This window comes from Ovis aries, chromosome 3 (genome assembly GCF_016772045.2).
Source record: "Ovis aries strain OAR_USU_Benz2616 breed Rambouillet chromosome 3, ARS-UI_Ramb_v3.0, whole genome shotgun sequence".
Lineage (NCBI taxonomy): Eukaryota > Metazoa > Chordata > Mammalia > Artiodactyla > Bovidae > Ovis > Ovis aries.
The window spans coordinates 9,224,162-9,235,602 of NC_056056.1; positions in this window are offsets into that span (position 1 = coordinate 9,224,162).

Here is an 11,441-nt window from a genome sequence, read left to right on the forward strand (position 1 = left end):
TAAATGTCCTCAGTGACTTTATAGGGCATAACCCTTGAGAGTAATAGATCAACTATACCTCTCAGAAGTAAAGTCTATTAACCCTTCTGACAAGGAATGCTGGGAAATGTAGTTCTCATAAGTATCCAGACCCTGGGATAGAGGGGAGGGTATAGAAGAAACAGGGAATGATTCTAAGTTGCTGCAAACAAGCCAGTACAGTAGGTTAAACCATCAGACATTTAAAAAATGTTAATGGTTGCCTTGTTGTTGTTGCTGTTCAGCTGCTAAGTCATGCCCGACTCTTTGCAACCCTGTGGACTGCAGCACGCCAGGCTCCCCTGCTCTTCCCTGTCTCCCGGAGCCTGCTCAGAGTCATGTCCATTCAGTCGGCGATGCTATCTAACCATCTCGTGTTTGCCTTAAGGTTTCCAGTATTACAATAATTATTCAGAGTCTATCTTCAAATAATATTACATCATTTCTCAGGCAGAGTAAGGACCTAATGACCCTGAGGAAACATGTAATGATGGAAGGAAGCAGTTCTGGTTCCCAAAGCTGAAGGGACAAAGGAAAGTAAAGGTTCTCATCACCAATTAACTGTGTGGGAAGGGGTGTGGTTTTTTGCACACCAACCGGCATTTCTCCAACACCATCCAGGTGTCCTACAGTACAACTCAGTTCTGATCCTGTCTATCCAGAGATAGCATTGAATCCCACAGGTTAAGGGATCAGTCTCACAGGAATGTCCCCCAACTTCAGCCACCATCAAAAGCCCAGATTGTTACCTGCTTCTGACTCAGTTCAGTTCAGTCGCTCAGTCATGTCTGACTCTTTGTGACCCCATGAATCGCAGCACGCCAGGCCTCCCTGTCCATCACCAACTCCCGGAGTTCACTCAGACTCACGTCCATCGAGTCTGTGATGCCATCCAGCCATCTCATCCTCGGTCATCTCCTTCTCCTCCTGCCCCCAATCCCTCCCAGCATCAGAGTCTTTTCCAATGAGTCAACTCTTCGCATGAGGTGGCCAAAGTACTGGAGCTTCAGCTTTAGCATCATTCCTTCCAAAGAAATCCCAGGGTTGATCTCCTTCAGAATGGACTGGTTGGATCTCCTTGCAGTCCAAGGGACTCTCAAGAGTCTTCTCCAACACCACAGTTCAAACGCATCAATTCTTTGGCGCTCAGCCTTCTTCACAGTCCAACTCTCACATCCCCTACGTGACCACTGGAAAAACCATAGCCTTGACTAGGCAGACCTTAGTCGGCAAAGTAATGTCTCTGCTTTTGAATATACTGACTAGGTTGGTCATAACTTTTCTTCCAAGGAGTAAGCCTCTTTTAATTTCATGGCTGCAGTCATCATCTGCAGTGATTTTGGAGCCCCCAAAAATAAAGTTTGACACTGTTTCCCCATCTATTTCCCATGAAGTGATGGGACCAGATGCCATGATCTTCATTTTCTGAATGTTGAGCTTTAAGCCAACTTTTTCACTCTCCTCTTTCACTTTCATCAAGAGACTTTTTAGTTCCTCTTCACTTTCTGCCATAAGGGTGGTGTCATCTGCATATCTGAGGTGATTGATATTTCTCCTGGCAATCTTGATTCCAGCTTGTGTTTCTTCCAGTCCAGCGTTTCTCATGATGTACTCTGCATAGAAGTTAAATAAGCAGGGTGACAATATACAGCCTTGACATACCCCTTTCTCTGTTTGGAACCAGTCTGTTGTTCCATGTCCAGTTCTAACTGTTGCTTCCTGACCTGCATACAGATTTCTCAAGAGGCAGGTTAAGTGATCTGGTATTCCCATCTGTTTCAGAATTTTCCACAGTTTATTGTGATCCACACAGTCAAAGGCTTTGGCATAGTCAAGAAAGCAGAAATAGATGTTTTTCTGGAACTCTCTTGCTTTTTCCATGATCCAGCGGATGTTGGCAATTTGATCTCTGGTTCCTCTGCCTTTTCTAAAACCAGCTTGAACATCAGTAAGTTCACGGTTCATGTATTGCTGAAGCCTGGCTTGGAGAATTTTGAGCATTACTTTACTAGCATGTGAGATGAGTGCAATTGTGTGGTAGTTTGACCATTCTTTGTCATTGCCTTTCTTTGGAATTGGAATGAAAACTGACCTTTTCCAGCCCTGCGGCCACTGCTGAGTTTTCCAAACTTGCTGGCATACTGAGTGCAGCACTTTCACAACATCATCTTTCAGGATTTGAAACAGCTCCACTGGAATTCCATCACCTCCACTAGCTTTGTTCGTAGTGATGCTTTCTAAGGCCCACTTGACTTCACATTCCAAGATGTCTGGCTCTAGATGAGTGATCACATCATCATGATTATCTGGGTCCTGAAGATCTTTTTTGTACAGTTCTTCCGTGTATTCTTGCCACCTCTTCTTAATATCTTCTGCTTCTGTTAGGTCCAGACCATTTCTGTCCTTTATCGAGCCCATCTTTGCATGAAATGTTCCCTTGGTATCTCTAATTTTCTAACTGGCTATAAATCAGAGGTTCCCACAACCCCCTCCTTGGGCTTGATTGATTTGCTAGAGTGGCTCACAAGAACTCAAGAAACCAGTTTGCTCATGAGATTACCAGTTTACTTTAAAAGATATAGCCATTTGAAGAGATTCATAGGGCAAGGTCCTGAACAATGGAACTTCTGTCCTCTTGAAGTTTGGGGCCTGCCATGGTAGCACATGGAAGCATTCTAGTTCCCTAACTTGTGAGTTCTCTGAACCCCACCCTTTTGGAGTTTCACAGAGGCTTCATTACATCAGCACCGTGGATCAAATCATTGGCCATTGGTGACTGGTTCAGCCTCCAGTCATTTTTCCCTCTGAAGATTCCCAAAAGTCACCTTATTAATATACCAGTTGCAAATGTTATCATTATGATAACATGATGTCCACTTCATCTTTCATCTGTATGGCCCTGAAGCATTTTTTTCCCTCCAGGAACTGAAGGCAAGATACCAAATAGTTTCACAAAAGATGCTACAATTGCTCTAGTTGCCTAGGAAATTCTAGAGTTTGTGGAGCTGTGAGCTAGGAACCATGGATGAGGATCAAATATATATTTCCTATAAATTACAATATCACAGAAAGTTTCTGAGTTATCAGAACCTAAGAGCCCAATGAAGCTGATCCACAGAATCATGAGGAAATGAACTGATTATTGTTTTAAGGCACTAAGTTTGGGGATGGTTTGTTATGTGGCAATAGAAAACTGATACAAATATCTTCACACTCTGTGAGCATTCTGAGAGGTCAGTCTTCATATTTCTTCCCAAAGTCCTCTTGTGACCGTCTTCCAATCCTTTTCTTTCAAATCCCTGACCATCTACCCAAACTGTTAGTCATTGCCCATGAATCTATGTATACGTGTACTTCTTGTCCACAAAAAAAAAATGGGCAAACAAATGCATCATCCGCTGGGAGGATTTCTCTTTACACCATCTCTTGCGATGGCTGAGATTTTTCAGCAGTCCATCTCTAGTGGGTGCCAGCACAGGCAGAGTTTGAGGCCCTAAGTTTAGATTGATGTAGAGGAGGCCGTACAGCAGTATTAGGCTGTTACAGGTATGCAGTCACCTATTCATTGCTGTCGTTCAGTCGCTAAGTCATGTCCAACTCTTTGCGACCCCATGGACTGCAGCACACCAGGCTCCTCTGTCTTTCACTACCTCTTGGAGTTTGCTTAAATTCAAATTCATTGAGTCAGTGATGCTATCTAACCATCTCATCCTCTGTCACCACCTTCTCCTTTTGCCTTCAATCTTTCCTAGCATCAGGATCTTTTCCAATGAGTTGGCTCTTCACATTAGGTGGCCTAAGTATTGTAGCTTCAGCTTCAGCATTGGATATTCAGGATTGATTTCCTTTGGGGTTGACTAGTTTGATCTCATTCAGGAGCATCCTAATTCTAGACATCAGATCTTTAGTGACTGTGAGTCAGTGCTAGATTCAGACCCACTTGCCCTGTGTTCCAAAATCAGGTTTCTAGATGGACCAGGCTGAGGGCTGCTCCAGACCTTGGTGGAGTCCCCAGTACTATCTATCCTGAAGCCCAGTTGGCTGACTTTCCCTTGATACAGACCTCAACATCTTCAGCAATATTCTCTATGAAAAATCCTTTTTCAACTTTGGCATTTCTGTAATAGACACTCCATAAATGTTCATTGAACTGAGTTCTACTGCCTCCCCATGGCCACAGGGTAAAAATCCAAATTTGTTAGCTTGAAATAAAATATACTTGAAGATCTAGCTCCCTATTTATACTCATCTCCTAATAGTTAGCATTCACAAAACATTTACTATGATTCATCTAATCAAATATGTGATCTCATTCAAAAATATAGATATCTACAGGTATAAAATACAGAGGTTAGTATGTACATGTTATTATGTAATGTAGTATCATATGCTGTATATACATTTGTGTACTTTAACCTAAGTCATCTCACACAATATATGTTCTTTTGTAAGTTGCTTTCCCACACTCACCAATATGTCATGGGTATTTCTCCATGCCTTGAAGGATTTATACATTTATATCATCATTTTAGATGATTCTCTACAATAGCATTGTAGGAATGTATCAGAGTTACTGGTAGACATTATAAGGGCTTATAACTTTTCAGTATTATAATTAATACTGGGATGAATGATATTTATATTTATACATCTTCTGTTACTTGTTAAACTATCTTCTTAGGTTAAATTCTTTGAAATAGTACTACAGTGCCAAAGGGAATATACACTTAAAATTTTGAAGTGTGGTACCAACTACTATCTTCCAGGAATGTTATGCTGACTTATAAAACCAACATCAGGGTGTGAGTGCCCAATTTTCCGCCACCCTCATCAATGCTGGGTATTGCCAACAGAATAATAGAAAAACAGTCTCTTGTTATTGCTTTGAGTGCTTTCTGCAGATGTAAAATATCTTTATTCTGTACATATCAGCCCTGAATATTTCTTCTGTGGTTCTTTCTTTAGGTCCTTTCTCTTTTTAAAACTGGACCATTCACCTTTTTCTTACTAATTTCAAAAAGCTCTTGTTCAATATGTTGCAAAAATTTTTTCTTCTAAACCTGTAGTGTGTTTTCTTGTCTTGTTTTGCTTTTATTGAACATATTTTACACTGTATATAGTCAAACCTTTTTTTTTTTTCTTTAGGATTTCTTCTTTTTGGTCTAAAGAAAATCTTCCCCACTGCAAAAGCAAATAAATCATCACCTCCTTGTTTTAAAACTAATTTTCTCATGGGTTCATTTTTCTATAATTAACTATTTAATTCACCTGAATTTTGCTTCATGGTCTCCCTGCTCTTCGCTTAGCTGGGCCTCCTCACTCAGACTAAGTCTGTCCGGGTCCCCACTCCCTCCAGCAGGATATGGGTTCTCAAGGAAGCTCAGAATTACTCACAGGCAGTTTTAGCCTTAAGGCTGAAGTCTCTATTTACAGAAAGTATCCACTGGCTCCAACCAATGAATGCAATTTATATTCAATGCAGAAGCAGCAGCATTTGGATGCTTTTTTGCAGCACACCAGGACTGGCAACATTCATGACACTGTGGTCCTTTTAGGGACAGTAGAAAGGAGTGGTTTCCTGAAATCAAGATCGAGCCACCTGAGTTCTGCCATCCAAAGCCTGAGAGAGTGGTCATGTTAGTGCCCAGGGCAAATGTGCAGGATACCCTGTCCTGGGTCCTCTGCCCTCCAAGAGTTTTCAAGGCTACCAGGCCCTGTTGCTGGCTCTCTCGGGGGAAGTCAGTGAGGCTCTAGCTATCCACACAGACTCCCAGGAAAGACACCACAAAATTCTTTCCAGGTGGGCTTAGGACAGTGTATCCAGATAGCAACTGCCACTTGATAAAGGGAAACATTTCCACAAGGAAAAATCTTAAGCAGAAAGGCACTGGGATTACCTTCAGGGTGGAAGTCTCCAGTTGTTACATGGACTGCAGCTGGTGGCAGGAGGTCCCGGGAGCCCTATTCTGGGGAAAGAGGGACCATGCAGAAGAGGGAAAGAAGAGGACTAGCGGTTTAGTTATTGAACTGATAGCATCCGCATCCGACCACCAGCCTGGCCAGGGGCCAGCAGGCAGGAGGGAGTGAGTGAGGGCCCCTTGGGGAGGATGCAGTTGTGCTGAAAAGGGCAAAGAGGAAGTGAAGTGAAGCCAGCAACCAGACCGGTGCCTCCCCTCCCAAGGACAAGACATGCAAGACAGGAATGCCCTGGTCCGGCTGTGTTAGCACCAGCCCTTGTGAGGTTCAGACAGCCTGAGCACCCAGCTCGGGAGAGTCAGCAGGCCCAGGGAGAGCAGGTCGTCAGAGGCAGCGATGTGAGGCTTCCCGGGAAGTTCAGGTGCAAAGGTCCAGCCTCAGAGCCCACATCTATGAAATGAAAGGCAGCTTTTGATTCTCCCATTAATATTTAGAGAAGTAAAGGGAGAGAGTGAAGGAGCTGGGGAGTAAAACAAAAATCAAAACAAAAAACACAGCTGAAAGTAGCTCCAGGGACCCACATGTGTGATGAATGGAACATCTGGCAGAGACAGGCTAGTTAAACTAACAGTCCCACAAAAGCAATTCTTTTGCCAAAGACATGTTCTTCCAAGTTATGGATTCCTCAGTTCCAACAAAATTGTCAGAAACATGCCTCCTAATAATATTTGTTGAAGCCCTGAAGTGGAAGGAGGTGAGCAGACAGAAACAGGAAGACTGTTCCCACAGCCAGGACTCTAGAGAAAATAGCTCAGAGTCACTTTCAGCCTAGAGAAGCCCAAAGAGGGGGCTGGAGGGAGTCAGGGAGGCTGTGATCTGCAGAGTGGAACAGAGAGCCAAAAGGCCAACTCCAGCAAAGCAGTTTTGGGGCTCAGGATAAGGAAGGACTTTCTATTATAGAAAGTTGTTTGTCAAAGGGAGTCAGCCAGTTTCCACAAGCAAGTGGAAACTGGAGATTACTTACAAGGACTGGGATAGGAGTCCTCGTCCTGGGAGGCTTTCCCACCCTTAAGAGAGGGCAAGGGTGGGGAAGGGGGCGGAACTTGAAATGACTTATTCTCTGATTTGCACATTTTAAGAATTGTAAAAATAATTTTATTCATTTCTTTTTGGCTGTACTTGATCTTCATTGCTGGGTAGGCTTTTCCCTAGCTGTGGTGAGTGGGGGCTACTCTCTAGCTGCGGTGAGTAGGGGCTACTCTCTAGCTGCGGTGTGCAGGCTTCTCATTGCTGTGGCTTCTCTCGTTGGGGAGCAGAGGCTATAGGGCACAAGAGCTTCCACAGTTGCAGCTCCCAGCCTCTAGAGCACAGGCTCAAGAGTTGTGGCGCTTGAGCCCAGCTACTCCAAGGCACCTGACGGTGCTACACACACGCTTGCAGGATCCATCCTAGCTCAAAGGCCCAGGCTACGCACAGCCACTAGTGGAGTCCAGGGGAGTCCAGGGAAAGACAACAGGGCAAATCTTGTGGCAGGACACAAAGAAGAGGCCCAAGGCTCACCAGTGCCAAGGCTGAAACTGAACAGCATTTATTTTTTTTTAGACTCAGGATTTATTTTTTTTTAGATTCAGGGGTATTTTTTTTAACTCTGTGTGTGTGTGTGTGTGTGTGTGTGTGTGTGTGTGTGTGTGTGTGTGTGTGTGTGTTTTGACCCAGGCACATAGCAAAGCACCATATCCTAATCACTGGACCACCAGGGAATTACCAAGACTTATTTATTTATTGGCCATGCTGTACGGCATGCGGGATCTTAGTTCCCCTGACCAGGGATCGAACCTGTGCCCCTTGCATTGGAAACACAGAGTCTTAACCACTGGATCGCCAAGGAAGTCCCCAAATGGGATGGTTTGAAGACATGTTTTGAGCGCCAGCAATCTTGCTGCCTCCACTACAAAGCAGGTGGGCTTGTCTGCATAGCCTCAGGGGGCAGCCTGATCAGCAGTGACACCCAGCTAGCTGCCCTGAACGAACGAACTTGGATGTCACTAGTCCTTAGAGGCCTTTGTTTTTCAGTCTTTCAGTCATGTGCGACTCTTGGCGACCCCATGGACTGCAGCGCACCAGGCTTCCCTGTCCTTCACTAGTTCTCAGAGTTTACTCAAACTCATGTCTATTGAGTCAGTGATGCCAGCCAACCATCTTATCCTCTGTCGCCCCCTTCTCCTTTTGCCTTCAATCTTTCCCAGCATCAAGGTCTTTTCCAATAAGTTGCCTCTTTGCATCAAGTAGCCAAGGTATTGGAGCTTCAGCATCAGTCCTTCCAATGAGTATTCAGGTTTGATTTCCTTTAGGATTGACTGGTATGATCTCCTTGCAGTCCAAGGGACTCTGAAGAGTTTTCTCCAACACCACAGTTCAAAAGCATCCATTCTTCAGTGCTCAGCCTTGTATATGGTCCAGCTCTCACAGCCAGTCTGATCAGATTCAAGGACTCCTTTAGGACAGAGGCAGGAACAGAGAAGCCCTAGTAAATGACCTCCTAGAAAGATGAGGTGAGGGGCACCTGTTTGCTGTCTGAGTTGGAAAGAGATGGAATTCTGTCTCTAGACTTGAGCAGGGTGCCCCGTGCGTGACTGCATTATAATCCACTGTTAATTTAAGCACATACCTCCCCCCTCAACTGCCACTGTAGAATCATAGCATGTTCTTGACCAATGGAAGCTAGAGCAGCAAGCTTTATTGTACACCTATCATTGAGAAAAGCAGTCACCCAGGGAGCATTCCCCAGCATTACCCCAAGAGGGTAGGTTCTGCGACACTGGTTTCCTCTGAGGTGGCCTCCTTCGGCCATTTACTTTGTATTTTGAACTTTGGAGCCCTGTTTGCTGACCAGAATTATGCTAGTTAGGCCTGCCTTGCTGAACAAAAGGAAAATGTCACAGAAATATTTAATTATGAGTCACCGAGGCTTGATGGGTTTTCAAGGAAACGGTCCAGGGATTGGTGGGTACTGACACGGTAAAGGATATCACAGACATCCCTGAAGCCAGGCGGGGAGAATTACGAATTATAAGTGGAAGAAACCTAAGTGAGCACAGATCGTGACTTCAGGACAAAAAATGGCCAGCGACTGCCAATGGCCACTGCTGGCAAGGCAGCTCAATGCTGTCTACATCCCATCTGCTCCAGCTCAGTTTATCTGCTTCAGGTTGTTGTTGTTCAGTTGTTCACACGCATCCGACTCTTTTGTGACCCCATGGACTGCAGCACACCAGGCTTCCCTGTCCTTCACCATCTCTTGGAGTTTGCTCAAACTCATGTCCATTGAGTTGGTGATGCCATCCAACCATCTCATCTTCTGTTGCCCCCTTCTCCTCCTGCTCTCTCTTTCCCGGCATCAGGGTCTTTTCCAATAAGCTGGCTCTGCTTCAGGTGGTGTTCCCATTTCCAGGACCATGTTCCCTTGGGATTATTCCTTCGACTCTGCTGAGAGGCTTGCTCAATTCTTCATGTTGGGCAACTTTTTCAGCCTTGTTGCTGTTGCTGTTTAGTGGCTGTGTTGTGTCCAACTCTTTGCAACCCCATGGACTGTAGCCTGCCAGGTTCCTCTGCCCATGGGATTTCCCAGGCAGGAATACTGAAGTGGGTTGCCATTTCCTTCTCCAGGGGATCTTCCCAGACCAGGGGTCAAGCCTGCGTCTCCTGCTTGGCAGGTGGATTCTTTACCACTGAGCCACCGGGGAAGCCCGAAAGGGAAAAAGCAAACCTGCAGAAGCCACTGCTTCACAACTTACCTGAGCCATGAGTCCAACTCCATCGGTTTTTAGACAAACTGCAGCAAAAGAGGCTGTTTGGCAAAGGTATGGCTAAAAGCTAGACCTCCAGATTCCCAGAAGACAATGCACTTTCTCCATCATGCCCTTGATACTTGCGGGGTCCCCAACTGGCAAGGAAGCCAGTTCCTAGGTGACTTCTTACACCAACTGCAGTTGTACTGCCCACTTGACTGTAAAGGTGAGAACCTGTTTTACAGCAAGGAACTCAGCTCTATCAGCACAGAAGCCAAGTTTCATCCTGGCCTGCTTCCCAGTCCCACTGTCCCGCTTGACCCTCCCAGAATATGTGTGTTTGCTCATTCATTCAATCCCAACTGCGCCTGCTGGGGTTCCAGGCCATGTGCTGAGGGATATACACGTAAGGGAACGGCCCAGGATCCTTGCTGTCATGGAGCTTGCAGCCTAGGAGAAACATTAATTGAATCATCTCACTAATCAATATACAATTACCGATTTTTTCAGAGCAATGAATTATGCTAAAGGGCAGGAAGAACACAGCTCAATGAACGACTCTCTTAAAGGGGCCTAACCTAGAAGGGCTGCTGCAGGGCAGGGAGGGAGGGCTGAGCTAAAACTGCGGAGGAGGAGTTAATTGGCTTTGAGGAAGACCTGTTACAAAACCCAAGTCTGTGGGCCAAATGACGGAGTGTGGAGCAGCGAAAGTGAAGGCCACTCAGTCGTGTCCGACTCTCTGCGACCCCATGGACTACACAGTCCATGGAATTCTCCAGGCCAGAATACTGGAGTGGGTAGCCTTTCCTTTCTCCAGGGGATCTTCCCAACCCAGGGATCGAACCCAGGTTTCCGGCATTGCAGGTGGATTCTTTACCAGCTGAGCTGCAAGGGATGCCTAAGAATACTGAAGTGGGTAGCCCATCCCGTCTCCAGCGGGATCTTCCCAACCCAGGAATCAAACCAGGGTCTCCTGCAACGCAGGCGGATTCTTTACCAACTGAGCTATCACGGAAGCCTATGCGGAGCAGAGAAAGATTTATTTTAGGGCCAAGCAGGGAGAATGGGTGGCTCGTGTTCAAAAACTTTCAACTTCCCTAAAGATTTTTAGGCAAAATTGGAGTGGGGGTGGGGGCTGCAGGGTGTGTGATTTCTTTCTGATTGGTTGGTGCTGACATGGTGGTGCTCAGCCTGAAGTCCTCCACCTGGGTGGGGATCTTAGCTCCCACGGAACTGAAAGGTATATATTGTTGTGTGTATTCCTAGAGGAACCAGAACCCTTAGTAGCTGCACTGGTTTCTTGACTGCTCCTGTTACTGCAATCCTTCCCTTAAGTGATTGGCAATGTTTGAATCCGCACTTTGGTGTTTGCAGACAGTCTTGGAGGCTGAAACCTTCTTCCTGCAAACAAGAAACGGGGGGACACGGAAAGGCTTCTGTACCCAGGAGGGCCCCACAGGGTCTCATTGGGTTTCAGATAGCTGTGTTAAGAGAAACACTGACTGAAATCGCCCACCCTGGCCAGGCACCATAGAAACCACTTGTGTGTTATTTAAGGACAGGAGGTCCTGGTAAGGAACGGGGAACTAACAAGCCACCATCAACAGGAAGAATTGAGGAAAGGTCCAAAGTACATGCCATGTGCCCTACCACCTTTCAGAATCCTTCTCGCTGGAATCCATCTTGGCTAGGCAATGTGTGCACCACCAAGAAGGACCC